We start from the raw sequence: 23,135 nt of genomic DNA on the forward strand, positions 1-23,135 counted from the left end.
TGTCATTTTACTGCATTTTACATGTTTTGTGTTCCCACTTTCTCAGGGGGGCTTCACTTTATTTTGCGTTTTCCATTTAACAGAATTTCCTTACACAACTTACAAACAGGACTTGCTCCCCATCAGTCAATGCTTAGTTTTAGGTAGTTAACTGCATGGTCTGTGTTAATTGAAATTTATTCATAATTGCCAGTATTCTACTTTTCTGAAAAAACAAAAAACAACTAGTCTTATTTGACCTAGTAATGGAGGACATGCTACATATTAAAAAAACAATTTTGGCCAAATCACTTAGTGGTAATCATCACAAAACAAAACTTGATGAAAAAACAATGCAAATCTAATTTTTTTGATAGGTACATTTTTTTCAAAAGAGCAATCACTGTATTAGTGTTACAATATCACCAAATATCTATACCAGTACGCTGAGGTGTACAGTTTCACACAGTAATATGTAACAAATACATAGTAGTTATTTATGGATTTTTTTTCTAATTTAAAAGTGTGACTAACTTACCAACAAGTACAGTTACAAGAAGAAGTGAGAAAAGCAATTCAACAAAACTAATGATTATCCAGCTTCTGAACATCGGAGCCACAAAACGAGCTGTCGTCATTGTCACAGCGAGTAGAAAAGCAAAACCAGCTCTGGACAATTTGTCTCTGGGAGGAAACATTATAATGCCCCAGTTTTAAACTACACACAATGGACCAGACCTGGAAGAATGGGAATCATGTTTCAGCTAGGTTTAATCTCTTCACAAAGGAGGAGATATGGGTTAGTGGTGGTCCCATGTGTGGGAAAATATTAAAATAATATATCATTTATAAACTTAACATTGAAAAAAGGTTAGCACTCTTTGTTGTTGCAAATTAACATGAATACAGAAATATTACAGTATATAAAAGAGAGCAAATGCATTTCTATTTATAGAAAAAAAATAGCTCTAGCATTTTGTCAGTCTTGACACAGTGCTTTAGTCAACAGAGCAAAATCTCTGCCTGTGTAAAATAAAAAAATGTAGTTGGTGCTCTGATGGAGTGTCGTCTTATGTGGGGTTAAAAAAACAACAGGATGTAACTGAAGTATTGAATTTCCTTGCTTTCATAAAGTATGGGGACTTGCTGACTTGATGTTAACTTCTACTATGATGAAACCAACATGGATCCTAATAAATAACCAAACCAGATATATTCTTGAAACTGATGATAACAGTTACTGCCACTGATAACTAGACTCCTCCACCTTATTGTCGCTACTCTATGTGGATGTGGTTAATGTTTACATGTTTATATGTGCAGTTGTGGGCTTTGTCCACAAGAGGACGCACCAGTAAAGCAGGTGAATAATTCTGGTACAACATTTTAGCAGTGGACTCTACTGCTTTTAATGTCTGCAACCTTTCATTGTTATACATCAGATACATAAAGATAAATCAGTCTATAGGTAAATGTAATTTTGATTAGAATAAAGAGCATCTGATTCGAAAAATCCTTCCCAGGAAAAAGAAAACGTTGCTCAAAGGATGATTCAGCTAATGGTTGTGGGGGTGGTTTCGTGATTAGTAAAATAATTACGAAATATAAATGTTAACTCATTAGAAAGGCTTGAAACTGTTCTTGTTTTAACCATAGACTGTAGGTCTTAACATATGAATTGATGTGATACGTAATAGTAAAACATGAATGAATATATGAATGTATAGTAAAACAAAAAAGACTAAAATATACATCCCTTGTATCCCCTTTCACCAACCAAATGTGTCCTTATTAATACTATATATTTACATTTATTAAATTTGTATAATAAACTGTTGCATAGGCCTCAAACACAGTTAATGCCCCTTCGTCAATAATGGAAAGATATACTGAAGTAAACAGAAAGAGGTCGTCTTTAGTACTTTAATCTCTTTAAATTGCTGATTTTATCATTTTATTACAACCTTTGTAAAAGGTTGTAATACTTTGTGTTTGAGACCATTTTCTTCTTTAAAAAAGAATTAGCTTTTCCAAACCATGATCTAGGGATTTAGGTTTTATGAGCGTTTGGTATTTTTAACCAGTTATCCGGTCACTTCAATATGAGTGGGTAATGTGGGTTTACTGTGCATTTTTACATTAACTTTCAACAATTAAGGATTAATACTATTTCGATAAACATGCATTGCGACTTATAACACCTTGCATAAACAATTACACAGGAACAAATAATTGATTTAGTTTTACAGAGATGAGCTGCAGAGGGTTGACCGGTTTGCCATGTAGATTTCTCAAGAAAATATCCTCAAGCCAAAAACTAATTCCTTAAATATCACAAGTAAATAAAGAATAACCTTTAGGTGGCAGGATTGTACAATAATTCATCTGTTTATTTTTTCCCACAGGAAAAGCCTGTGCAGGCTTTCAGCCACTAGATGGCAGCAGTTTCCTACTAAGAGGGACGTTCTTTACTCGTCTGATGTGAAACTGTGAGCAAACCAAAGTCTCTGGTACCGCCACCCAGGGAAAAGCATGCTCCATCACCAACAGTACAGAGCACTGTAGGAAAACCAGAGAGAGAGAGAAAAAAATTCCCTCACTATCAACATGTCATAACAAAACAAAGTCCTTTTATAGAAGGAATTTTGAACATGATGAATATGAGTTAATTGGATGCGTTGTCTGTATTTGGGCCAACTTATCTTGTTTGCAGTGTCACTGAGACAGGATGACACATCCCTCCTCAAGAGTGTCCTGGCTCTCTCTCTCTCTCTCTCTCTCTCTCTCTCTCTCTCTCTCTCTCTGTGTCTTTGTGTGTGTATGTGTGTGTGTGTGTGTGTGTGTGTGTACTCCATCTGTTAACATGTGGGACATGGTTCAGCTGGTTGAGCTGCTGTAAACTGATCGTCAGAAAATTATTCTAACCACACACGTCATAGATTTCCCCTAAAAAAAAATGTTTCAAAGATTTAACAGTCTACATGTTATCAGGCCGACACAGTGAATTCTGAGGCTGTTTGGGGGGAATAAACCAAATGGCTATAAAATGTGTGGCGGACTTGCACTTGTACATTGTACAGGTATCGGTAAAAAGTACACTTACTTAAATACATACTTCATACCTCTAGCCCACTGCATTTCATACAGAAATATTGAACTTTAATATATTGTAATATATGTATTAAACATTATTATTGATCAAAGTAGCTTCTCTTCAATCAGCTGCAACATCAATGTGCCTCTTAAACATGATTGCATCAATGATGACAACAATTTTATTCTTCCAAAAGAGACGTTTTCTACTTTTTTTTACGTTTGAGTAAATTTTGTTGTCAATGTGTACTTCTTACTAGATTACAATTTTTGATTCAGGATGTTAAACATGAAATTGATTTTTTAATATTGTGATATTGATTATTTCTGATATTGATCATTTTTTTCTGTTTTAGCATCATTTTTAAAATAATATTCTAGTGTCTAAAATAGACACAATATAACTATAATTGCACAAATAAATGTTTTTTATAATTAAAGATTACTGTATTTTTTTACATGATTAATGTATGTAATGTCATGTGAGGCGCTATAGATGCACTACTGCTGTAGATTTAACTAGAGCCTGACAACATATCAGAAGTTTTGAAACAGAGTCAGAGGTCAGTGGGTTACAAGTTAACTCGTAGGTGCAGATAACTGCCGCCCTCTGGAGCGGTGTTAACCAAAGAGAAAAGTAAAAAACGACAACACAAGTGTCCTCCAGGAGCCCTGCCACTCCTCTGTCCTTCTTTTTTTTTTCCAGGGCTCAGACATTTACAAAGCCAAACAAACAGTTCACTGTAAGCAACCTTTCCAGCTCAGTGGGCCTGGACACAGAGGACTTGTCCACGGAGAGAGATGAGGGCTTGGGTGGGTGGGGGCACGGCACAGATGGTAACACCTTGAATACGTCAGTTTAAACCCACACTGCATGACAGGTCAGAGGTCACCAGAGTCGGCAAACTCCACAGACGTGAGTGGAGGATGAGGCGAGATAATTAAAGAGCCTGAAAAGGGCTGTAAGATAATTCTAGACTGCAGAAAGGACAAATCTAAAATACATTCATCAGAAGAAGAGGACAAAACAAGCACAGTTGTTACTGAACAGATTTACTAGAATTCAACAGAAAAGCATAGCACCAAAGCACCATATGTCAAAGTTTGTGTAACAATGAAAAAATGAAATTGTCTGCAAGGACCATTTTCTAACCTAATAGTTTCATATTCACTGTAGTTTGACTATAGTGATATTTAAGATAATAAGATAAGAAGATAATAACACTCGGCCTCTTGAGTAAAATATACTGAGGCTTTGCTTCATCAACTAGAAGATTTAAATTAAGTACCTTGTTCTCTGGAAACAGCACATGAAAACCACGGCCAAAGTGACTTTCATGTTACAATTTGCCAGCTATTCATTTTCCAGATGTGAAATTTCATCAGCTGTATGATTGAGAAACAACCTTCAGTTTCCACTAGATCTTTGAAGCAGACGTCATGTCCTGGCAGCATTCACGCTGATTTCGGGGAACAAAACTTTGAAGTAGCACATCCAGAAATCTTTGTAATTTGTAATGAGCATTGCAGTTCTGAAGCATTTCCATGAGCTAATAATGGGGGCATCGTGCCGTTGGGGGTCATAGCCTCGTCTAAAAGTAAATGTATATTTCATTTTATTATCTTAACATTTTAAAAGCAAAAAAAGTGTCAGAGGACCTTCAGCTGCGGCAGAGTTTTATGATGCAAATCTCTCAGACAAAAAGGCCCGGTCTTGAAGTGCAGGGCCTTGGCCGGATTAATTGAATTATCTCTTGTGCACTGCAGGCCTGGAGCCGCATACACAATGGCGTCAAGGAGAAATCAGAAAAGTCATTGACCATGGCCAATCTTTCCTTCAACAACCAAATATCTGGGATCTGTTTTCAGAGGTGCACAGAGCAAAAAAAAAAAAAGGATTCCATCAACTGTAAAGAGATGAATACACTGAGGCAGAAATATTGACGGAGGAAGGTGCTGATCGATCATGTTCTCAGCTGCCTGTCCTCTAGTCCATCCACAGGCCATAGAAAGTGAGGAGGAACAGAGACTACATGTAGCAACATTGCTAATTCACCAATTACCACCACTAATTGCTGCCTCCTGAGGAGAGGTTAAGGAGACGAGTCAGTGCCTCCCTGGGTGCTGCTGACTGGCTCTCTGCCAGTATGTCATCCATCCTGGAGCCTAATCGAGTTATCATATCAACAAATCTCCCATCGGGGGCCCCGTGGTTGACACTCCCGAAAAAGACACCCAGAGGGGGACAACAAATTTCTAGCAGCAGGACACCGGGGGAAGGAGCTGGCCTTTGAGGCAGCCATGAAAGCTACCTGCAGCTCTCGGTCAAGCTCCCCTTGGGGATGACACTTAAACTGGACACTACAACTCCAGCTCCGCGGCCCTGGACATTCCGCAGCACGAGAACTGAGGGATGTAGAATGCACATTATTTAGATCTGCGCACAATGGCGAAGGGGGGAACACAATGTGGCATCTTGCAGCGTTTGGAGGGGAGAGCGGTGACTGCGGACCCCCTGCGGTGGTGTGAGGGAACAGGGGGTCAGGGTTTAAGAGACACGCTGGCCTCGCCTTGGGAGCGGGTTAATGTACTAATCTGAGGTCAGAGATGTCCCTGCGCACTCATACATCACCACTGACAGCACCAATCAGTGATGACTACCGGCACCAATCCGCTCCGTCATAAACACTGCACATTGGTGCTATATAGCTAAATGACTCCAGAAAAAAGGGCTTTCTCTGTTCCGCAGCTTCCGTCCTCGGACTGAATCACTCAGATGTGTTCACGGCTGATGAAACCAAACAAAATATCCCAGGCCTGCTGAGAGAGAAAAAGGGGAGAATCACCTTCAATCTAAGCCGTTCAGATCCACATTAGAGAAATTAAGGCATTGTACAGTTTTTAAAATCAGGAATGTAACCTGGCAATAAGGTTTGTATGAAACCTTGTCAATTGGATGTGAGTGTTTTGTATTTTCATGAATTAAATAGTCAAATATTAATAGTTAAATTAGTAAATGAACATATATAACAACCTGCAAAAATACATTACATAAGAATGTATTCTCCAGGACAGGAGGTGCACTGTTTTAAATGGCTAACAGGGCAGACACAAGTGAAAGCTGACCAAAACTGAAATTATTTGGTCTGCTTTATAATAATTACTTACTAAAATTTAAAATTTTTAAAACTGACCTGAGCAACTGAACAACAAACACAACCTTTAATAATCCATTAAGTAATTACAAGCTTGTTTTTGTGTGAAATTGCTTAATTGCCTCACAGCAAACCGATGAACCTTCCCTAAATAGTGGTACAGTGCTTTACATTAAAACAGAGTTAGAGACAGTTAATGATGACAGCAAGATGAAGATTCAATTTCATTAACTCCAATTTCATATTCCACAGTTGGTCAGCACGAAGCGGGGCCATCTAATAAGCATGTTGTTTGTTCTTTGAAGTACTGTCGGTGCATAGAGGCATGAGAGCAAACATTCCCTGGATGCACAGAGGTGTCACGATAAGGCAATAGGGGCGGGATCTGGCTCAGCAGAGATCCAAATGTTTGACATAATCTTTCACCGTCCTTTTGTCTCAAAAAGCAAACTTACATATCCATGCATGCATAGCCAAACAGAGCCCTGTGCACGCACGCACGCACGCACACACACACCACCTTATGACTCACACCCGCGTCAACAAAGCTGACAACTGAGATGTCATCAAAAAGTTTTTGTTATGAGTTTGCGATAAGATTTTTATCCTGGCGAAGTGCTGAGACGTGGCCTTGAGAATTGCAGAGGAGCCTCTGACCTGCCTCGCTCTTTACTTCCTTTCACGGGCTCATTAATCGAATTATCTATTCATCGAAAAAGTGGAGAGTGCACAGAAGTGCTCCGCTCTGCTACCTCTCAATCTTAAGAGTCCCCTTGGTGGTGAGTTGACTGGTTTCCATTGTGTGTAGCTGCGCGCCCTCGGCCTGTGAGCGTGGAAGGGGGAGACGAGAGCAGAGCAGGTATGGAGCAGCCCACATGGGGGCTCACCTTTGACCCCGTTCTGGAGAGGGACTCGGGTCTATCCGGCAACACAATACTTCCAGCATACAGCCCTCGGTGGCTGCCTGCTGCTACCCACAATGAAGCCCTTTGCCGGGGTCTCTCTGGGCAAAAAGGCCCCCTGGTGCGCAGACTGCCATCCGGAGGTCTTTCAGCACTCTCTCCCCTCTCTACCTCCGGCCCTCGCCGGGAAAGAGAGTAAAAACTCAATAACGCAGAAGATACAAGGGGAACAATGGTCTTTAGAGGGCATCTTAACCCGCAACAAACAGTGTCAACATCTGTGGGGAGCGGATAGATAGATAGACACTATGTCGGCCACAGACAGAAAGGGCCCTTTGCTTGTGGGCAGTCACACTGAAAAGGCTACAGTGTTGTTTTGTTGTGTATGAGAGGGATTTGGTCACCGTCCCCTTTCAGCTGCAGTTGAACCACACTGTGGTGCAGGCGAAGCGATTTTGTCTCGCTGGAGAGCCGGGGCAAGAGATGAAGCGAAGCCCAAAGAGCAGGGCCTTTCTTCCCATGGCCCGCGCCTTTGGTGGGGTGAAAAAGATTATTGTCGTACACATTGGGTAAAAAAATGCATCAAAGTCGGCGGGGAGTGTGGCGCGGATTGAGAGAGCGGCGGGTTGATGTTACGAGGAGGGGATCAACGCGGATACATGTGGCGTGTAGCGTGTGTGCAGTGGCCACACACAAACCCAGACGCGTGGGAGTGTATTGGATTCTCATGGGCTGTCTGGGAAGGACACTGTCCCCTCTCTCTCCTTCTCTATCTCATTCTCTCCCCAGCGTGTGGTTTCCACTCATGTGAAGTATAAAGAATCTCTTCATCTCTCTCGTTCGGCTCTCGTTTGCATCCCGATGTGAAAAGAGTTCATTCACTTGGCTCTGCAGTCCAACTCCCACTCGTCCCAATTTATCAGTTACTGCCAATTGAGCCTAATTTGGAGCTTGTGGGAATCCAGGTGCTTATCATTAATGCCGCTTCGCTGCGGTTTGTGAGGATACGCGGGAGGAACTATGTGTCATGTTCCAGCATGTCTGCAAGGGCTTCGCCAAACCATGCTTCCTCTCTGTATACTGCATCCAGACACACACACACACACACACACACACACGCCCACACATGCAGTAACATATAGGCAGACATGCCTGTGGTGACGCTTCTGCAGATCGTCTTTTGTCTTGCCAACATGAAAACTTAAATATCTCTGTACTATTAAATGCATAATGTCGCTGCATGCCGATCCCGTCTCACATTCGGCCTCATACCTCTGTTCCCCCACGGACATATGTTTTTGGTCAGCATATCATAATATTGTGATATTATTAACTGCTTTCAACTTGGCCGGGACAAGTATATAGTTTCACATGTGAACGCAAAAGCACGTAGCATTTGAAGAGCATCAAAGAAAGTGGGCTAATGACAAACAAAGACAGTCTGTGGCCAACTGTATCATGTGCGATCTAAATCCTCGAGGAAAACCACATCCAGAAAACTCACTGCCTCACCAAACGTATGAGCCTGGCTGGACTTCCTGTCAGAGGTTTTAGAAGTGACACAAATAGACATATTCATGCGGGGATCAAAGCTGTTCTGTGGGTGTTTGAGCAGACAGAGAGCTTATGTTGGGTTTGTACAGTCAGCATCTGTACTGTCAGTCTTTTAACTTAACCCCCCCCCCCATTGCCTCACATATGACAGGACAGATTTCACCGATGTTTGTGTCTCAGTCATTATTGGCCTAAAATCATGTCAAGAATCGTGTATCAATGCAGTGACTATGATTATTCTGCTGAACAGATGAATGTGATTCCACTCAAACAGTGGAAGGAAGCTGGACTTCGCTGGCGTCTGGTCTTCGTGAATTCGGCTCGTGACGCCTGTTGGCCAACCCCACTTTTGAATCTGTATTCTACAATCACAACAGGTCGTGTCAACAACCCAAGCAAATGCTTAATTTTGTGTCCTGCACTGACACTAAACATTGGCACTCAATTATGAATCATGCACTGCAGATTTGTCCAATATGAACAAACCTCCCAGAGGATACTGGGGGGGATTTTTTTACATTCATATATCTTCATATACTGCTTATACACTAATGTGACCTGTAATAATCGCTTTTAATAATAAAATAATAATAATAGTTTTCATTTTCATTTCTAAGATTTGTAAATGAAAAAAAAAATGGTGACAACTTCATCAGCACATGACAGATCAGCGATGAAAAACATAAAAACGATAAAGGCACGTCCGTCTCCTTATTGCACTTCTAATCGTCAGTGTATCTGATTTGGAAAAACATACTTAGGTGGCTTCAGTCAGCTTCATGTTAACACCTCAAAACACAAGAGAAGTGGCATATTGGAGTAAAAAAGTTTATGTGTGTATGACTGAAAGTGTAGCAGTAACACTCTCTTACACACACACACACACACACACACACACACACACACACACACACACACACACACACACACACACACACACAGACAGAGTAACACAATTAAGGCAGGACATCCCATTTCCTGTTACATGGGCCATAAGAGGATGGACACTCCAAAAAGTGAAAGGCCTGTGAAAGAAAACACTTTCTTTGAGGGTCGTCGTCCTCCTGAGAAACCGCTGGGGGGGAGAGAACGCCAGCGGTGAGTATCTTTAGCTTCCAGTGAACCAGTCCGTAATGTTCATTAGCAGACTTGGGGAGAGAGCGGGAGAGCTGAATGGACGACACACCTTTGTTCCGTAACCCTGTGCCAGGAGACGTTCAGTAACATTAGATATGGCTGACCTGAGGTGAATGTTGGCCTCGGTGAAGGAAAAAGAGGGCCATAGCGGGGGGCCAGGAGAGGAGGGGAGGCCGTACCCACCAACCTGATAATCTCTTGTATTCCTTCCCCCATGGTGCTACTCATTTCCAGCACCCAGACCCATTTTCCCTCTTCTTGTTGGTTAAGCTACTTATTGCCAAATTACAATTATTGCATGTGGAGGTCTCCCTCACGGCGCACTCACACACAGATACACACTTCCTGCCATCCTAGGGTCCTGTTGGAAAGCGGCCTGCGGATGAGATGCCCCTCATACGTCTAATCAGTGTTTCATGGAACTGCATCAGCCGTGTTTCATCAAAGTAACTCACTGGGATCTTTTTCATTGTCTCGTTAACATGGATTGCAAAAAAACGGAAAAAACAAACAAATCTTTTATTTTTGCATTTCACTAAAACATATCCTCCCACTCTAATAATCTTGGGAATTCTGAGTTGGCATGTCCGTGTATTGAGGCATGCGTTCAACATCACATAAGCTGCTTTCAGACATTAAAAGTAATGGAAAATGTCCGGAGCAACATTTAGGGACATATGCATTCTCACATGCAGCCCCTCTGGAAAAGTTTAGCAAAATGCCCGGACTTCAGTGCACGTCTAAAAGCAGCTTTAGTAAAAACACTGTACGTACGTGCCTATGCTAATGTAATACACCCAGGAGGAGAAAAAAAAGGAGAAAGCGCAATAAAAGGTTACTTACACAACAAAACAAATTTGGTGGTCGCGATGACTATAAACATTCGACTGTAAAACTCCGTCTTGCTTTGGGAAGAGAAACTATAAACGGGCCAGTTGTTTCTGGGGGAATTTTATGTGCCACAACAAAAATGGCAATTTGAATGCCTGAGCATGACAACCAACCTAATCTCTGCCTCCTTTCCTTCCTTCCTCCCCTTCCAGGAAAGCAGCTCGCAGTTTAATGTGTGTTCACATTGGCTGAAGATACACCACTGCGTCAGACTCACTTCTCGACCGCAAAGAGCCCCCCTGTTAGGGTCCACCTTAATGAGGCAGGCGGCGTGTACGTTCCTCTGTGTGTGTGTGTGTGTGTGTGTGTGTGTGTGTGTGTGCTCACGCAGCAGCTAACACCTGGACCAGCTGCTTGCTATAAAGCACCAACGCTGTCAGGGACTATTAAAGCACCTTGCGGGCAGCCATCTTTCTTCCTTCCCCTAAATCTCCAGCGAAGCCTCTAAAATCACTTAACAGCATCCTCCATTAATTGGCCTCCCACCTCCAACAGGCTTGGCATGAGGAAACACATTTGCATGTACACATGCACGTTCACTACAGAAGAATGCTCTCACACTACATACACCCTTAGGTGAATCAAACACTGCCAACACAGATCTTCCCTTCTTTTTTCTTTTTTTTCCAAAGGCGTATTTGGTTTCTCACAGCCGAAGCAGGCAGCGGGCGGCAGGACTGGATGTGTGTGTGTGTGTGTGTGTGTGTGTGTGTGTGTGTGTGTGTGTGAGCGAGAGAGAGAGGGGAAGAGTATAGACCAGGCTTATCTTGCTCAGCATCAGCACTAGGACGGTTTGCTCAAAGTCAGCGTTGTGTTGTTGCAGAGAGAACGCCTTTGTCCACCTGGCAGAGGGCAGGCTTGGATACTTGCCTCCACAGACACCGTCACACTGATTTATCTATAAAGTAGCGGAGGAATGTATCGTTTTATTGTTATCGTTTTTATTGTGTGATTGTGTAGTGGCGTACAGACATACACTCATAACGTCCTGTGAACATACAGTTGATGCACCACAATCAAGGACTGGCTCAGAAAATTCAATGTGGGAGGCAAAATGTCTCCAACGGTGCCACCAAACTGCCTTTGTTTTCATGAGATTCATTGCATGCCATTATAGGTTATCTTTATGGACATTTCATAAACACCAGAGAAGAGAATATGTAATTCACAACATTATACCTTTCTCAGAAAGTGATCAGTGGAAATTAAACTAAGAAAAATGTGCATGCAGTTTTTTGGAGCCGGAGCATCAAACACACAGAAAATTAGGACAATTCACCATGTCTCCAGACAGAAAGATGGGACACTACGTACAAGCTATGAAGATAGGTGGAGTTTCCTGCTGAACGGGCAGCTGACAGTTTATAACAAGACGCGATGAAGTGATGATGCAGACTGCAGAAATGTTAGCCGCCAAAACAGTTGCACGTCTGCACTGAATAATAGGAAACATACAAAAAAGTTTAGGGGGTGATTATTCTACAATAAAGTCAAATACTGTACATCACATAATATTTGTATAATAACAGCAGAACCTCATAAACAGTATAAGCATACATTCTGCAGCATAAGCAAATCCCTCTTATTGTTTGTCTTAGTATATGTTGAGCTTACGGCAATCAGAAATTGTAGGGGGGAAAAACTTAAAAATGCAGACGCAAAAAACTCCTTTCTGTTACCGTCTAACTCTTGACCTTTTGCGAAATGTGGTAGACCCTTACCACCTGGTTCTCCATAAGAGAAAAACAAACACTGAGAATTATTTACAAATGCTACTTGACTCTGATCTGCTCCGCAGCTCGGCTGGGTGTGCGCCATCCACAAGTACATGTCAGCATGGAGAAGATTTACGGCCTCCGGGCCAGGGGCCCGTTTAGCCCAGGAGTGAGAGGCTGACTGACTGAGTACGTGTTGGAATGGAGGGTGTGTGTGTAGGTGTATGTGTGCGCGCGTGCATGCGTGCGTACATGTGCGCTTGTGACAGTGAACATGCGTATGACGGAGTGTGTGTGAGAGTGTCTGCGGATGACGTCTGTACATGCTGAAGGAATTCTTTCACAACAAACCTATATGCATTCCACTGTGCATACACTGTATATGTGTGAGTGGCTGTGAGATTGTATGTAATTGTACTGTCTTGGAAGCCGGGCGGCAGGGGATACTGTGGAGCTTTGGGCCGGAGCAGAGTTAACAGCTCATTAACACCAATTCATTACGGGCCACTTCTCCTTCCCTCGCGGTGCTCTGCATTAAGGCAGAGCCGGCCGGCCGCTTTCACACAGTGTAAATCACTGGGGCCGAACTCAAAGGAACAGAGGGGGAGCCGAGTCAGCTATGTGGTCTCCTGGTGAGCAGCACTACCTTTATGTTTATGGTTTTTTTTTTTTAAGTATGAGGGCGTGTACACCGGGCCTCCAGACAGCAGCACAAGACTGGAGATTGGTTGGAGTTTGGGAAAGGGTTTGATGTATTTGAGTGTGTGTGAGTATTCGTGTGTCGTGGAATTTAGTCTTGAGAAACTGTTGCTTCTCAGGCACCAAGCAAGGCCATCTTATCTACGGCAAGCCGAAACAATCAGTGAGCAGATGAAGTCTCACTCGCGGTGTCATAGTCGCAGGGTGATGACGACATTACTCAAAGCTAAATACACTACAGCCCGGAGATAGGCAGACTGTCATGGGACGCCGAACACTGTGAACCGGAAGTCTCCTCAATATTGAGGTCTTATGATAAATACTTCTGCTTAAGACATCCACGGTTTCCGTCTTCCTGATTCATCATCCACTCCATCAATTATTCCATTTCACCGGGCAGAAAAATTGAACCTAGAGGTCCACGTTGGCAAATGCTTTTTACAACTCAACTGTCGTGACAATAGACAAAATATAAAAACACTCTGAAGTCAATCCTTTTCTGTGAGTGTTACAAACTGTTGTGCAGAGCTTTGGTGACTGATAAGCTTTGAATGCATATATCTATTACTCAAGCTGGACTTCCTGGATTTTGCATTCCATTGTCTCACCGCTAAATTTAAACAACAAGGCCCCACCCCCATCAACGCAGCCCCCTGTGCTGTTTTAACACAAAATCTCTGCTTAAGGTGTATTATATTTTAATATTTTGCTCGTGATACATTTCAAACAGGGACAATGTGAGAAATCATTCACTTTTGAGGCACAAATTGAGTGCGTCTCATTTTGTCTGCGTGTTCAGAAAGTATGTTTTGCCTGGCAAAATCTCATCTAACCACACCCCTGTTTTTAACTGCAGAACATTTCAGGATGCTGAGAGTATGAAAGTAATTAGTAAACTAATTAGTATTGAACAGAATATCTAGGAGATATGGTTAATCAATGAAGAATATATATCTGCTGCAAATATGTAATTTATGAATTAATTTACTCATCGAAATTGGCAAAAAGTCTAGTTACATTTATAAGTGTAATAATCACTGGATCAAACCTGACATACAAATACACAGAGATCCTTTTTTTTTCATTGAAACCCCCCCCCCCCCCCAAAAAACCCCCCAAAACTGATTTAAATTCACGTGAAAGCCCCGAAATGAAGATAACAGACAATTCTCTACTGAACAATCGTGACGTTGAGAGGATTTGTGACACAGCTGCAGAGTCTCTGTGGGCACGCTCTCAGAGGATGTGTGGCGGCCCTGAAACGCAGCTGCCAGAGGTGCGGAGAAGTACTGAAGGAAGATCTCTGTGTATTTGTGTATGTCAGCAGCCCGTCCCTTGATATGTTGACCCTCTCAGCGCCTTCATCCGTAACACAAGACAGCTCCATAGGGCGAAGGAGCCGAGAACGGAGATCAAAGAGGTGAAGGGGAGTATCAGATGCAGAGACACTGTACACATAGACTATAAATCATGAACAGCCCGCAGGAGTTCTACCCCTCACATTAATATCTCTATATTTTGACAACGTTAAAAAAAAACACCAAGCACTATAGCTTCAAGTTTTAATCAGTGTGATCTTGGATTATTTAAATCTTTGTCGGTTACAGCCATTGCTATGTGGGAGCACGTCAAGGAAAGAGTTCAGAGGTGAGGCTCCATTGAGCCCAGGGAGGACAGCCACTCGCAGAGGAACCGCATGTGCACACTTCTTGTACTACTGTCGTCAGGCCTAAACTTTAGGACATCCCTCGGTTACTACAGTTACAGCCGATGCATGCGCTCCTGAGGTTTCTGGCTTTCATATGCTCCTGCTTCAAAAAGCTGTCCAATGGGATGAGAGGGAAGAAGAAAGAGAAACAATCCTCTTATTATCAGGCGAATAAATGGCGGCATATGGACTCGCCGCTCACAATCCCTTCCTAGCCGCTTCATGTTTGGCTTTGGGCACAATTTCAAAACGTATTTAGACTTCAGCGGAAAGGGTTGATGAGGTGAGGGATCGTTACCTCCTCAGGATTTTCTTTTGAAGGCTCCGTTCCTCTGACCTCTAAAATTTGGTGAGAAGAAAAGCCATAAAACCTATTTTCCATCACGTCTCTTTAAAGCGGTGCCCAAAAGTGAAGGGGATGGAGGAGGCAAGGAAGAACTGGCTTCTGGATACCATTTACATCACTCACATGTCAACGCAAATAAGGTGATCTGGCCGCTCAGCACTTCGTTTACCCCCAAACACAGAATAACAACAAACTTCTTTGTATCTTAGATGGTTGGGTGAATGTGTTCCTGCCCATATATCTCTTCTCCCTCTTAATCACAATAAGTTGGTGCCATAATAGGATTGTCAACTACCAAGGAGTGACAGCTTAAAAGAAACGCTTTCCAGTTGAAATGTGCCTTTGAGGGCCGATTTTCCAGAGCTTTCTTGCTTCACTTTAAAGCCCCAACCAATTCAGAGGCCCTTTCAGTGTAGCTGGGATACAAATCCATGCCACTGCAGCTATCACAGGCCCAGAATGAGCATAAAAAAGCATCTTACATCTTGCTTCATTTTTTTTTTTTTTTAAAGGTTCTCTTTGGCTTCTCATCTCATGTGCCGCGGCCCACTACAGCGCAAACAGGCCCACTCTGGTCTGCCAAGTGTCTGTGTTACTGGGATTCGTCATAGGGAAGTCAAAGAATCGCTATGAAGACAATGCGAGCAGACGCCATTTCATCGTGGCAAAGCCTCTCGATCTTTTTTTTCCGAAACGCCATTGTCATGCTGCCGCCTGCCAAAATGCGAACCCTAGGCCGGCTACCAATCAGCCGTCTGCAGGGGTGATTTTTTGTTTTTGGTGCTTTCAAGGCTCTTAACTAGTGCGCCGTCTCTCTCTCTCTCCTGTTTAATTTCCTGCTGCAGCTGACAGTTTGACAGATTTCAGGAGTGCTGGCGTTTTCAGCCAGCGTGTTCTGGAGGCAGTGGCAGCGGATGCAAGTGATAACCATCCCCAGCCAAGGGCTTCTGCTGTGCCTCGAATCCCTTTGTGGGTGATTTCAAGGCACGCTCACACCATCTCGCACCATCCGCCCTCCTACAGCCTCCTCACAAAAGGGGCACAGTCTGCCAACTGCCCCTTTAATGTTCCTAGGAAGTGGGGAAAGTCAACCTGCTGACGATTTTCACTGGTTTAGGGTTAGACTGGGTCAGAGCAGATACAAGGAATGAATATCTATGACATCTGTGACTCTTCTGCAACACCGACAAAGCGAGAACAAAAAGCTGCATTTTCACTATATACTCATTTCACTATATACACCTGCTACAATGACAGTGAAATAAATACTTTGTATTTGGGTTCTTTTTTTTTTGAAATCATAAGCCATAAATGTTCAACAACAAACTATGAACTGGAGTTTACTATTGAAGAGGTTGCCCTCTTAGAACAAGAGGCAACAATGTCAAATAATATACAAGATGCATACTGAAATCCCACATGACATATGTTTCAGATAAAGTCTTTCTACCCAGTGCCTGCAAAAACACAAAGCGGATTTGGGAGAGAAAGTTCCCAGCACTTCATTTCACCTCTCCTCACCTCCGGCTTCCCTCTTTCCTCTCAATCCACAGGTCTGATAAAGCAGGGAGGCCCGGTGGCTGCGCTGCTCTTCCCAACGAGACAGACCTGGTGAATGAGAGGGGAACTCGTAAAAGATAATCAGGCTTTACGAGGGCCCCTCAAGAGGTCTGCTGAGGGAAAGGCCACTGTTGCCTTTTAGTTTTGCTACAGTCTAATGGGAAGCAGGAGACTAGAGTGCTCAGGCCGTCGGAGAACACAGCCGAGAGCTACACGGTGGACACCCGAGAGAGTATTCCACCTTGAACAACCCAAATATTCAAACAATACTTTTGAAAACAGGTTTCACCCAAAACCACATTTTGCAGGGAGGTCTGTCTAAAGCTGTGAAAAGAGGAACCAAGAGATGTGTCTGTGCAGCTATTTCATTTACCCCCCCCGGATAATATCAATTATAAGTGAATTCAGTTGTTAGGAATATGAGAAAAAATTTATCCGACCAGTATATTTGCAAATTGTAAATAATATGGAGTGGATGCTCCACCAACTTTCAAGGTTGACACTCTTTAATGAATATTTAAGGTATCTTCTATATAAGGGTTTTGTGTTAGGTTGTGGAGTTTATATAAATAGAAACAGGTTACACTTAATCAAGATATTCATGGGTTAAGAGGTAAATATATTACATTTTCTGTTATAACACTTTGTGTGCACCTTTGAAATTATCCAATTAAACAAAATGTCATTTCCTTCACAACAATCTATTTCTTTAATTCTAAATCAGACAGCAAACAATTTCTGTCTGCTTCTTGGTGGAGTGCATGTATTTCTTCACCGACAAACTTCAGAGACTCTCAACAAAACTGAAAAAATTTGATTTAACATGGACAAAAACTCTCCTTTGAACAAATTGCTATTGGCAGGACAGAACTTCGTATCGATCTGAGCAGCATCATTTGCATTTGAAATGGAAATGATGCAAACCCAATCAAGAACGATAAAGAGAGACAAAGGATGAAGTAGGCAGGAGGTCAAAAATGAAAAGCAAAGACACACAAGAGAACCGAGAGGAGTTAGAAGAGAGAAGTATGTAAGGAGCCGTAAACAAAGAGAGCAGCCCAAAGAGAGAAAGAGAAAAAACATTGACTGCATGAGTGAGCGGGTGGTGCTGAAGACGAGCCAAACCCTGCGGCCCTCAGCACAGTCACATCTTCATAAGCTGCAGTACCTCCCTCTGCACAGTCCAGCCCCTGGCCCTGCAATAAATACATTTTCAATTACAAGCACAGGGGAACAAAGAGGAAGAGGAGGAGAAGAGGAAGGAGGGAGGAGGGCCCTCAAGGAGACTGAGTGAATCCCCTGGATGACACCTCCGGCTCAGATGTGCTGCGGCGGAGGCCCCATCGTCGTGGCCCCGGCGCACGCGTGCAGTCTAATCACTGGCTGGCTCTTTGCAGCCAGTCAGGCATTTAATGGGGGCCAGGGTCTGAGTCCAGAAGTGCACCAGCCAGCACTTTGATGGAACACCTGCAGTGAAACGGGATCTTTACTGGATGTAGTGCAACCTGAACCCCACACAGATGGAGGGTTGCGGACCCGCCACGGGGTCGGGGGCATGAGCGTGTGCTGGACCCCAGACGTACCACCACCGGCGCCTTTGAAGACTTTTTTATAGGTGGCTGTTGTCGAGGCTAATATAAGGTTTACGTCAGTGCCACTGGATGTAATGTTGACATCAGACTCCAGTAAAACCTCTGATAGTGCACGTACAGTACCACCGCTTGTGAATATATAGACTGTATCTAGATTTAGCTCTAACCTGCTTTTGATTTGTGGCTCTGCAGAGCAAAACTGTCTGGAGTGACTACAGACACTTCACTACGAGTCTGCTCAAAGAGACAAAGTACTTTGTTCACCCAACGTAAATCTCTTTGATTCATTTTAATAAATAATAATTATGTTTTTAAATTAGTTTAATCAGATCCACATACGAACTGGTTCCACTGGGTCAAAAACCAAGACATCAGCTGTCTGCAAAAACACAAACAATAGACAGAGTTGCTTATTTAGACCGTGATGACACAGCAGAGATGCGAGAGATACTGCTGTGGCGGTTCATACCTGGAGGCAAAAACAACAGAATATGTTCAGCCACATAGATTTAACAATCAGATGTGGACTAAACAAGGTCAAAAGACATCTACTGAACGGAGAAACTGTTTTCTCTTGAGCAAATTTGCGCGCAAGATATAGTTGGCATTATATAGGAGTTGACAAGAAATTGGGTTGCATGTTCTGTAAAGAAATCTGTTGTTGAACCACAAATACACTCAGAAATAATGTAAATAAATAAAGTAATCATGTGTTCTTCAACATGATGTTGTGAGTTTTCTCCAGCTTAACTTGAGTCTTACGGTCGAACCATAAGGCCTCAGCGATTCTGGACACTTTCTATATCAAGCCGGCAGGCAACATTGACTTCATGGCTGGTTTTATTGCCGTAGTTGCCTTTTCCTCTTTGCATTCAATCTGTCATTCATAGCTTATCATGGGTCCAGATTTTTGCAAATATCCGACGGGTTTGAAATGATCTCAGAAGCCATGATTGACTACTCAAACAGCTTCGGAGGACTCCTATTTTATCCGTGACATATTCAAATGAATGGATATCATGTGTCAGACATCTGCACAAACTCTAAATTAGGGATAAACATCATTTGATAGGTGCCTGCCTTGATGCAAAAACCAAGAGAGAAAATCCACATGAGACTCAAGAGTCAGCGGTGTGCCATTATTATACAAAACATGCGACCTAACTTCACACTCCATGGGAATGTTGGGTATCCCCGGCGCAACACAATACACCAGTCGGCAGGCATTATAGTCTCCAAATATGGGCTGTTGTAGGGAAGTCACTGATGAATTTGTCGGCAGGTCTGGTTTCAGCAGCACAAAACACAGCGCCGCCTCAGCTACACGGGCTGTCACTGCACACCGCCCAGGGTCACGGTCTCTGTTCTGAGCACCGTGACCGCTGCGGTAATTACCTAAATTGGTGAAGAAGAAAAAAGAAGAAAAAAAACGTATGCATTCCTGGAGTGTCAGAAGGGCTGGGCTTGTGTGGGCAGAATGTGAGTGAGATTCTCTGATTCCAGGGTGGATGTGAAGGGGATTTAAGCATTCAGGAATTTCCCCTCTCCTTGTGCTCTCCTGTCACCCTCCCACCCATCACCCCACCCACTGCTTGATCTGCCCCTGCTGCTCAATAGGAGAAGAGAAAGAGGGTTGGAGGGGCGAGATGCGCTGGAGGTCAAGAGAAGTATGTGGTCAGCCCTCTCTGGTCAGGACAGGTCAGTGGGATGGGCGACCTCGAGGTCGGTCAATGTTGTCATAGCTGGTGATACTGTAACTAGAGAATAAGCTGCTGTTTGGGGTCAGATCAACTTATTAACTGGTTATTAAATAACTGCTTCATTAAGATGTAATTGGCTCACAGCTGTTACAGGCTAAGTAAATTGCCTCTGCCTCGGTCCTTGGCCCCAGAGCGGGTTATGTTTCACCTCTCCTCTGTCGGCCTCCTGGCAGTAGCAGCGGCAGCAGCCAAGCATGCTCCCCAGAGACGACGGACTAGCCAGCGTCATCGGGGCTAACGAGGACCACGCTTTTGCTGTTTCCACCAGGCCTGCCAACAGTTCCCAGACAGGGCCCCATTTCACGGCTGCCTGCTCAAGGTGTGGGACCAAGTGTGGGCCCCACAGCTGGTGGGGGGGCTGTGAAAGAGAAATAATGTGTTTGAAAAAAAATAATTTTGAGCACGAAAACGTGTGCGTGTGTGTGTGTGTGTAGAAGCATTCTGACATATTAGGCCGCTGCAGTGTTGGTGTGCATGAGAGGTCGTCGTGTGGCTCATAGTGGAATTTCCATGTCATTTCCCCTTTATCCAATCAGCAGGCCTGTGGGCCCCCAGCCTCGTCTGGCAGGGGGTTGTGGGAAACACAGTTTGACTGCGGGAGCTGATGTGATTTAGGCCTCGCTTGAAGGGAACGCGCGGCTATTTTGACAGACGCTGGCCTCCCGCTCAGACTGAGGTCTACAATTACACAGGACATAAACACGGTGCGCTGAGGCCAGGCTGGAGCAAGACAGGCTGGAGCTGCGAGCGCCCCTGGGAACGGAAAACGCCGCGCAGCTTTGTGGAAGCCGCAGAGGCCTTGGCAGGCACCCACAGACAACCATCGCGTGACTGTGGGAGAGGGATGACTAGTGCGTAACGCTGGGGAACTACACTGGGAAAGACTGGCTGTCTGAGCAACATCTAGACAAACACACACAAACATACACACTTAAATGAAGGGGATGTCCTGTGTAGTAATACGGGACGTTTGTGCACATATAACTGTGCATTTACTGTATGTCACTCAAACATGTAGACACAAATAATCCAGGCGCCACATGTTGTACATGCACTACATGCTGGATATATTTGAATGGCACACACTTTCTCTCCTATGTCAAACAGGCCACATACACACTTGCTTACCAACACAACTTTATCTTCTCCTCTCTCAGGAGTCCACATCAGGCCTCATCTGTCTACCTGTAAAACTGCTTAAAGGCCCCTTCTCTCCCGCTGCCCGCTTGTTCCCTCCCTCCTTCCCACCTCGTACCATGAGTGTCGAGGGTGAAAGTACAACACCAGACTCCACGGGGGTCCGTGTTCGGTTTCCGTCCCAGAGAGGAAGCTCCACTGGGCCTAAAACAATTTCCCATTTAAGTGTGTTGAATTAACTTGCATTGTGGAAACAATGCGACGGCTGCCACTGTTATTTACTGTAATGAACTGGGCCCCATTGTGAGTATGGCGCTCTTCGGGGACCTCTCATTGAGTCGGGCTGAATGTAACAAGCCCTGAATGGATGTCAGGCTACATAAAGGTTTTTGAGCAACAGTGAGAGTGTTGCCTCGTGGATAAAAAGAGTGGCGGTGAGATCATATTTACCCACCATTCAGCCTGCTTTATATACGCCCATCGGCCACATCCTATTTGGATAAATCAGGGACAGAGGGAGCGGCCGGCAGACTCGAGTGTATTTTCCACAGTCAATTCAGAGCGGGACCTGACACAAGCATGGGAAAGCAAATAACCCGGATTAAACCTCTTCAAAGGCCTAGCCCTGTGAACGATGGGAGCAGGAGGAGCAGACAAAGGTGGGAGTTAGCAGGACACGCACACACACACACACACGCACAGAAAGTTGAGGTGGTGTATACAGTAATGGTGCATTCAGCTGTGTTGTGAGTTTATTTGGCTTTTTTGAGTTTTTCTAAGACAGAATCGGGGACATGAGGAAGAAGATAGGTGTGTGTGTGTGTGTGTGTGTGTGTGTGTGTGTGTGTGAGGGTTTGGGGGGAGCAAGATAGGGGTAGGACTGCATGTCGAGGCATCTACGCTGCAGGATCAGACTTCACCTCACCTGCTTGGTGTGTGAGTCTGATGCTCAAGCCAAGCTTAGCCAGGCTTGCCAGACTACCACTGCCCGTGTGTGTGTGTGTGTGTGTGTGTGTGTGTGTGTGTGTGTGTGTGTGTGCGTGTGTGCGTGTGTGTGTGCACGTGCATTCGTTTGTGGAAACTTGTCATCCCATCTTCGAGTGCAACAAAAGTTCAACCAAGGAAGGATGTCTGCTTTTCATTAAACCCATCAGTGTACATCAGCTGCGGACAAACACGGATCATTACAAAGCAAGTTTCCACCAAAACGTGGGGGAATCCGACAGCCACAGCTCTGAGGGGCTCGCTGAGACTCTGCACGGCAGTTTTAAACATTCCACAGTTGAGCAGCACACGTCGTACTTTACTTTCAAACCACAATAACTTTAATGTTGCAGCCGGCTAATTTCTCTGTGGACGGGGCAGTTAAGAGTGTCAGTGCTCCCTGACATGAAATCATGTTACACACACGTGGTACATACCTCTGTACACAGTCTTTCCTGCTGACATGACATGCACACAAGGACAAGCCTTTTCAGCAGCAGGAATGTTCACAGCTGTGTGTGTGTGTGTGAGTGTGTGCGTGTGTGTTTGTGTGTGTGTGTGTGTGTGTGTGTGTGTGTGTGTGTGTGTGTGTGTGTGTGTGTGTGTGAGATTCATGCTTCAGTCCATTTTCTCGCCTTCAATCTCTATCTTTTCATATCAAAAGCTTACCCTCTTTTCCCCAAGAGTCACGGTAGCCTCCCAAATGAACACACACACACACACACAGGCACACAGACACACAGACACACGGACACACACACACATGCCGGCACACAGCACCCGTCTCCCTCAGGCGGTCTGGCTGTAAGATGATACCTCGTCTCAGAGCATTTCGCACATGCCTTCCCGGACAGTTCCCACACTCCCAGCCGCCTCAGCCTGTCTGACCTTTGCCAAGCCCGCCACCCTCCCCACTGCCCCCC

The 23,135-nt window shown here is 44.1% G+C and overlaps 1 protein-coding gene across 4 annotated transcripts in view; it reads right to left on the minus strand.

Annotated features, from left to right (window-relative positions):
* Positions 1-23,135, minus strand: part of LOC118318343 — a 107,305-nt gene that overhangs the window by 5,650 nt on the left and 78,520 nt on the right. Inside the window, exon 1 of one of the 4 annotated variants that reach the window (XR_004795682.2) lies at positions 518-663. The exons of the other annotated variants lie outside the window; for them this stretch is intronic. The gene's annotated coding sequence lies outside the window, so the exon portion shown is untranslated. Of the gene's footprint in view, positions 1-517; positions 664-23,135 lie in introns of those variants that run through there. 4 annotated transcript variants of the gene reach the window in all.

The sequence above is a fragment of the Scophthalmus maximus genome, chromosome 13 (genome assembly GCF_022379125.1).
Source record: "Scophthalmus maximus strain ysfricsl-2021 chromosome 13, ASM2237912v1, whole genome shotgun sequence".
NCBI classification, from domain to species: domain Eukaryota; kingdom Metazoa; phylum Chordata; class Actinopteri; order Pleuronectiformes; family Scophthalmidae; genus Scophthalmus; species Scophthalmus maximus.